Below are 7,762 nucleotides of genomic sequence, written 5' to 3'. Positions count from 1 at the left end.
AGTATAGAAAATGGCTATTATTCCCCACAAACTTTGCTTTTGTGACCAGGACAGTGATATTTCAAAATATCACTATTTCCAATGGGAAAACGTTCACATAAAGTCAGAAAAAAACAACATATGAATCCAAATTAACATGTATTTATACTAAAGTAATACAAAAATGACTACAAAAGATTTAGAAGTGAGTAGTTTTTCGAGATTTACGATTATACTGTAAATACACTAATAAATCTTTTATAGTCATAAGCAATTAGGAAATAACACTTACTACCCAGGAACAAAAAAAAATAAATAAATTGTTACACAGTGTAATCCTTCGCTGTAGATTATTAAAATAATAACATGTTTGCATCAAGCTGCTGTCAACTTGATAGCACGTTAAGGAAATGTTTTCTACCCCCCTCGGTGTGATTGTCTGTTTCTGGTGTTCAGCACTTTTCAGAATAGTTTGTGATTAATTCCAATTTCATAAAGTTATGTTGGTTAAATCATCTACACTTGGTGTTTATTTTATATTTCTCAATCACTATTTTCATAAATGGACGTGCATAATACTAAATCATGTAAATATTTGTTAATCAATTCACATTGCAACTAGTGTTTGCTTGGTAAACACCTGCTGGTAGGTTGTATTACGTGACAGTAAAACATGCAGCAATATACTTATTTTATTAATAAACTCCAGTGATTGTTTTATTTCTCAGTATGCCGCTTCTAGGTACTGAAACAGAAATACAGAGGCTGGACATAGTATATAAACCTGTGCCATATATAGTATATACTTTTTGTATAAGTGGGCCTTTTCTCACCTGACTTGTTCATTTGCTATAAAAACTGAAACCTCTGACATTATGTAATTTCTCTAAAGCAGAATCGTTGTTTTGCAAGTTAGTTTCAGTCATGATGGGCAAGACTGCCTATAGCCTCATATCTCACACGCACACAACATGGGTAAGGTATGTCTTACCACACACTATCAGAAAATATCACTAGTATAGAATGTGGTAGTGCAGCATATGGGTTAGGTTTTCAGGTTGTCTGGAGACCAAATATTTGGCTTAACTGTGACATCCTGCAAGATCTTATGAATTTTTGTTTTTAAAGGAGATTGTGTGGCCCAGTGGTTAAAGAAATAGGCTTGTAACCACAGGGTCCCCAGTTCAAATCCCAGCTTGACTCATTGCATAACCCTGAGTAAGTCATTTAACCTCTTTGTGCTCTGTCTTTCAGGTGAGATGTTGTAAGTGACTCTGCAACTGATTCATGGTTAACATGAAAGGTGCTATATAAAGATTATTATTATCATCAGAACCTTTGTGGAAGCAAGCCCAAAAAGCAGCTTGTCTCCCTGCCTCAGTCTGACACTTTCAACAATGTGTGGAGTTCTGTAAGAACTATATTCATAAAAAAAGGTCCTGATAATTTAATGTAAAAAGCTGCCTTTTTAGTGTAGTCATAGTCTTTTATTTTGTCAAAAAAGGAGACTTTCTATAAGTTAAATGTATAAAATTGCAGTGCAAGCAAATATAAGAATATATAAAAATGTAATTATGTGACTTACTGCTACAGGCACACATTTGAGGTTTATCCCTATCTGTCTGCCAGTGATTCAGTTTTAACTCTTTTATTACATTACATGTTTGCCACTAAAAGCTTATAACAATTATCAAATGTTATTTATTTCTTTTTTGACTTTTTTGACTTTTTTTGGAAATGGGGATTTGAATTTCACTGGAGAGTTTATGGTAAACACTATTTAAAATGTATTTTTAAATGACTCTTTTGTTCAAGTATGCTTTCCAGCATGGTACATGATTTATCGTCACACACCATAGAGTACAAACAGTTGTGTAATAAAGCTCTGTATTGGTAAAACTGTTTTCCCCCAAAATATGCTAAAATAAACTTGGCCAGCAACAACAAAGAAAATGAATAATGTAACAAATTAATTTCAAGTCCAACACCTGAGTTTGGCGGCTAAATGTTTAGTTTATGTACATGGTGGTGTATCGGCCCTGTTTGCCTGTTTCACTGCTCTTTAGTCAGAAAGGCAAGTGCCTGAGCCAATGCAAGGACTTTTCTGTAGTTTAACCAATCAGTAATAGTGAGAAGAGGGCATGTGACAGACAGCAGAGGTATGTATTGAAATTAGCCTTCAAAACATGTCTTTGTAAAGTGCTGGAGCCAAGGAGGAACCTTTTTTAATTTTTTAAAAATATATATATTTTTTTTCATTGCGTTAAGTGATAGTAGAGCAAACTGTGCAACAAAAGATAACAGATTTGCTTGCCAACAGAGTAAGGTTACGCAATTAAAAGTGTCATATTTGTATGAATGACTAGAGAATATTTTTTCTGCTTCAACACCCCTGCTCTAGACCAGTGGTTTCCAACCCTGGGTCTGCTGATTTCCATCCAACTGAGCTCTCTATTACTTAACTAGACCCTTAATTGAACTGATAATTTGCTTAAATTAGACCTTTTAATTGTCAGCTCTTAAACAGTTGCAGAGTTCATGTTATTTATAAAGTGTAATAGCTAACTTGAAATCTGCAACTGTTTAAGACCTGAAAACTATGAAAAAGGTCTAATTAAGTAAATTATCAGTTCAATTCTGGTCTAGTTAAATAACTGAGAGCTCAGTTGGAATGAAAACCAGCAGACACGGGGTCCCCAGGACCAGGCTTGGGAACCACTGCCAAAGACAATAAATCATCCTTCGAAAGGAGGGGAGATCTGCTGGTTAGAAAGCACTCGGCTGTTTCATAAGAAAATATAGTGGAGATGGAGACTGTCGTACTTATGATTCTGCCGTATTATACATCGCTCCATCTTTATCACACTTACATTTGTGCATATATCTTGAGAACAGCTTACTCAATTGTCATGAATCTTGGTATTAACACTATTTAACATACAGTAATGAGAATATCAGATTCTGGAGATATAGGAGCTTGTCTGACTGCCCATCCATCTGTATGTCACACTACATTCTTGCATTAATCTTGAGGATTGCTTATCAAATTGTGATAAAACATTTAATTGCTAATTCATATTCTATACTATTCATTTTCATCATACTAATATTTGTAATTTTGAAAGAGGCTATGTATGTTGCTGACATACTTGTTTGTATCAACATAAATCATACTGAGATTTATTATGATTGGCACATTGGAAGACGCTGTATAAAATCATAGAAGCTCATCGCTGAAAGGGTTAATAGGACTGCTTCTCATTAACTTCACGGTCTACTGCTGACTTCCATTTGCCTAGGAACCACAGAACAGTTTAGAGGGCAATAGTACAAACTAAGTCACACAAAATCTATATTTATATAAATATAAGCCAAATCCTTGCGCTCAGACAAGGATATATAATTATTTGTTTTAAGGGGTTACATTACCATATGAATGAAAGAAGAAATTAAATAGTGCATGTCTTTATTTTCGACCGTACAATGATGCGGCCTGCATTCCTGCCAAACCTCAAACCTCTAACTGAACCCATACCGGACTGAATGGGCTATTATCTATTTTTATCTTGTAGGTGTGGGCCAGTAATTTTCTTCCCAATGAGCTAAGACTAGTGGACCACTGCCAGCGAGAATACTAGCGGGATAAAGGCGTGCCAATGCTGCTGGAGTATGCCAAGCAGGAGATCCAGAGAAAGGTACCTTTCTGAGGGCTACGGGTGGGAGGCTGTAAGGGGCAGTGGTGCTTGTTCATATGGCACCTGAACCAGGCTTGTAGAATACTGGAGCACTGATTAAGAGAATTTGACAGTACACACAAGCCACAGCTTAGAAATCTGTGATGGGCCGGCTTTACAGGACAACTACAAATAAACTCTGCTTCGCTTCGCTATTGGCTCCAATCCTGTCAAAATAATAAATCTTTGTTTGGCTACATCATAGCAAGCCAGCATCCTTTTAAAAAGTTGGAACATTTTTAAAACTGCAGAGAACGGAGGTAATTTCTGTTACCTTGTAAAACTGTATCAATTATGGTCCAGTTTCAGTAACAGGCAAATTGGATGTGGTCAGTTTTTTACTCTGGCAATGGAATGAGAGGGGGAAAGTAGTGTGGTAATGTGTGTGTGTGTGTGTGTGTGTGTGTGTGTGTGTGTGTGTGTGTGTGTGTGTGTGTGTGTGTGTGTTTGTCACGTGCACAGGGGAAGGCAGCAACAGGGCTGGCAGGTGACGTAATCACATACAAAGACATAAGCCCGATATATGCGCTTCTTGCAATGGCTCTTTTGTACTGCAGTATCGGCACTATGCTTTAGTGTGAGAGGTCCTGGGTTCGCACCCACCCTCTGCCTGTGTGTGGATTACCTTGCCCTGTGTGATGCACCTGCCTCTGTTAACCTAGATCGCTACTATATATATATATACACACCCATTTTGGTTTGCATTCACGGCACAAATGAGAATAACACATCGTTGTATAGCTCTACATTACGTATTTATCAGTAAAGCATTAAATACTTGAATTGGTGTAACTTTTAAATAATGATGTGTCAGTTCTTGCCTTTGTAAAGTGTTCTGTGTGTTGCCCAATTGCTTTGATTCAATTTTTCTTTCTATCACATGCCCTGCATCTTTAAGTTAATGTAAAGAAGTTCTTCCTTATTTCCATAAGTAGTACTGTAACTTTTTTTAAATTTATTTTAAGTGAAAGATTTAAAGTTGCCAGAGGTTGGTTCAGAGGAAGCTAAAAAAAGAAAATATTTACTAATCACAGGCAGACAAACAAAATATAACAATTGCAACAGTACAAGCAACAGTTTACACTTTGAAATGTATCGTTTCTCAATTGTTTTCTAACTCATGGCAGTGTGTGTGATTTACATAAGATCAGTTCAGGAAGGTAGCCTTTCAAATGTTTCAAAACAGGACCTCTGCACATCAGCAACAATGCATGTGCAAAGTGCATTTTACAATATGTGTGGAAAGGTGTTTAATGCAGGGGTCCAGCGACTCACGCTGTGTGCGTGATGATTGTTGAACTACTGCATCACAACACCACAATGAACACAAAACAATGTACTAGTGCAATGTCATTTTAAGTTACACAAAAGAGGAGTTCAAGAGTACAGTGCTATATACTGTCTGCAGATGATTAAAACGGGAGTTATCAGTAACCCTAGTTTCTGCTTTTACCCAGGTCATTACTCCTAGTTCACTTTCTCAATAAGAAAATACAATAATTAAACAACATTTTGAAATGCAATAGTAAAGACTAACTTGGCCTGGCATACGTTTCCATTGCATTTTGATCTGGTGTCCATGGTCTGGAAACAAGATGTGCAGTGTGATTAGATAGGTAACAGTGTGTCTGGCTGCATACTGTAGGTCTGTGGAGCCAGTACGGTCAATGCTCTTTTTAGATTGCACATTTGTAATACAAGGACTACAAGACTTGTTCAGATTGAGGGCCCACATCAATACTCTACTCCTTCATATTTAGAACATAAGAACTTTACAAGTGAGAGGAGGCCATTCGGCCCATCTTGCTTGTTTGGTTGTAAGTAGCTTATTGATCCCAGATGCTTATCAAGCAGCTTCTTGAAGGATCCCAGGGTGTCAGCTTCAATAACATTACTGGGTAGTTGGTTCTAGACTCCCAGAAATCTCTGTGTAAAAGTGCCTCCTATTTTCTGTTCTGAATGCCCCTTTATCTAATCTGCATTTGTGACCCCTGGTCCTTGTTTCTGGGTCGACATTGTGAATACCTTTTAGAATTTTGAATGCTTGAATTAGATCGCTGTGTAGTCTTCTTTGTTTAAGACTGAAAAGATTAAATGCTTTAAGCCTATCTGCATATTACATGCCTTTTAAATCCAGGGGATTTGTTTATTTTAAGAGCTCCTAGTCCCTTTAACACTTCTGCCTCTTATGCTAAAGTTATTTAAAACTGGATAGGAACAGGTCGACATGTGGGACATGTTGTCCGTATCCTCCTTTGTAAAAACTTGTGGAAAGTAATCTAGACTTCCTCAGGGTAAGAGAAGTTTATCATCCAGTAATTTGAAAATATAGTTAATGTGTATCAGTGGTTATCTTTCTAGCTGCAGTGCTACCTCAGAGGAAGGCTGCAATGGGTTGCGTTTGATTCATGTCTCTTTAACTCACAAACCCTTGAGGGCAGTGTTTTCATCCTGCCGCCCGTTAGTGGTAAATATTGATTTACATAGGTGCTGCAGTCAGAGCCTTCACTTGATAACGGCATCACTGACAGCCCTTTGGTTTTAGAGACGATTATCCCTTTTTGATCTCTCTGAATCCCAACGAGTAAAGTGTTGAGCTGCTGCTGGGAGAGAATGGGTCTGACTTGCTGCCAGTGTACTCTGGTGCCTTCTTCAGAGCTTTTTGTCTTGTAATAGAAATAATGATCCTCAGGAACAGAATTTTTCATTGGAACCTGAGCCTATGCTGATAATTATATATTTGTTTGGAAAGTGTATCTGATAAGAATGTAAGTTTTGTGTACTGTTTGTGTAAAGCACAAATTCCATATATGATGTCAAAATGTACACTATTGTACCATCTTTGTTCTTCCCAATATCTAACATGAGGAAATTGAAAAATACTTCCCATTGTTTTTTTTAGTTTCATTTTAGTACTACTATTTTCTCAGTATCTGATTGCATAACAGAGGCACAGGTAAAATCCTGATCACTTGCATATCCAGTTGAGGATCTTCATTTACTTTAAATAGCAATATTCTTATTTAATATATTTCAATCAAACTATTTGTTTTTTTTTTATTCGCAAACAAGTTATTGCAAATCAGTCTAAAAACGTTTTACCTGTCCAGAAGGCTGTACACTATCTTAACTGTTTTAAACCAGCTATACCCCAAGCTATGACTTACTGTGTACATTCAAATGTGGTTACATTTATGTTGTATGAAATAAAATCAAATTTTATTTAGAAAGCGCCATTCACACCAAAAGCATCTCAAGGTGCCGCACAGCAGCTCAAAGGAAGTAAGCCTGTAACCAATTCAAAGGAAGTAAGTACTATCTGGAGACAGTACCAATCACAAACCCTTACCACCTTGTACTTTTGATTAAAGTAGATTTGGTAAGTAGGAAGCAAGAAAAAGTGCTCATGCCTTAAGACTGAATTTCAGAAACCTGATATACAGGTAACCCAATGGCATGAGTACTCTGTGACGAGTGAACTACAGTACTACGGAGCTGAGTTCTGAATTATTTTAACCTGAAATCGATTGTCATCCGTATTAAGAAAATCCAAATGAATGAGAGTGCTGAAGTTGATCATCTTAAAAGGAAAGCTACTTGTACAGGGAGAATTTAAGCTTATCTGGTGTCACTGGAATTCAAACTGATTGCATTTACATCCAGAAGGTAAACACTTGAGTGCACATCGCTTTTATCCATGCAGCTAGTTCAAAGTAGGGACTACTTACTGTTCCAGCCAGTGAAAGACTATGCAAAAATCGAACAGGAGCTTGGCTCTAAATTGCATCATAGGAGTTTGGCTGTAAATTGTCTCTCTTCTGCAAACACTTCTAAGCTGATTGTGTTTTTGGCATCAACCTTATCAAAAGATCAAATTTTTGGTCGTTTAGCTTTAACTTAAAAAAAAAAAAAAAAAAAAAAAAAAGGAAGCAATTGCATTGGCACCTTTACATTAAAAGTCTAAAAATGTAATATAACTAATTACAAAAAAATATGAATTGATTAAAAAACAGTACACAATAACTAAGCTGCAATATAGAATAGCCAGA

At 36.6% G+C, this 7,762-nt stretch overlaps 1 pseudogene; it reads left to right on the top strand.

Annotated features, from left to right (window-relative positions):
- Window positions 1-950: 950 nt before the first annotated feature.
- The window catches only part of LOC121315471, a 42,348-nt pseudogene continuing 35,536 nt past the window's right edge, over window positions 951-7,762 (top strand).

Source organism: Polyodon spathula, chromosome 1 (genome assembly GCF_017654505.1).
Source record: "Polyodon spathula isolate WHYD16114869_AA chromosome 1, ASM1765450v1, whole genome shotgun sequence".
NCBI classification, from domain to species: domain Eukaryota; kingdom Metazoa; phylum Chordata; class Actinopteri; order Acipenseriformes; family Polyodontidae; genus Polyodon; species Polyodon spathula.
The sequence above is the reverse complement of the archived record's forward strand: the minus strand, read 5'-3'. Positions and strand labels throughout refer to the sequence as shown.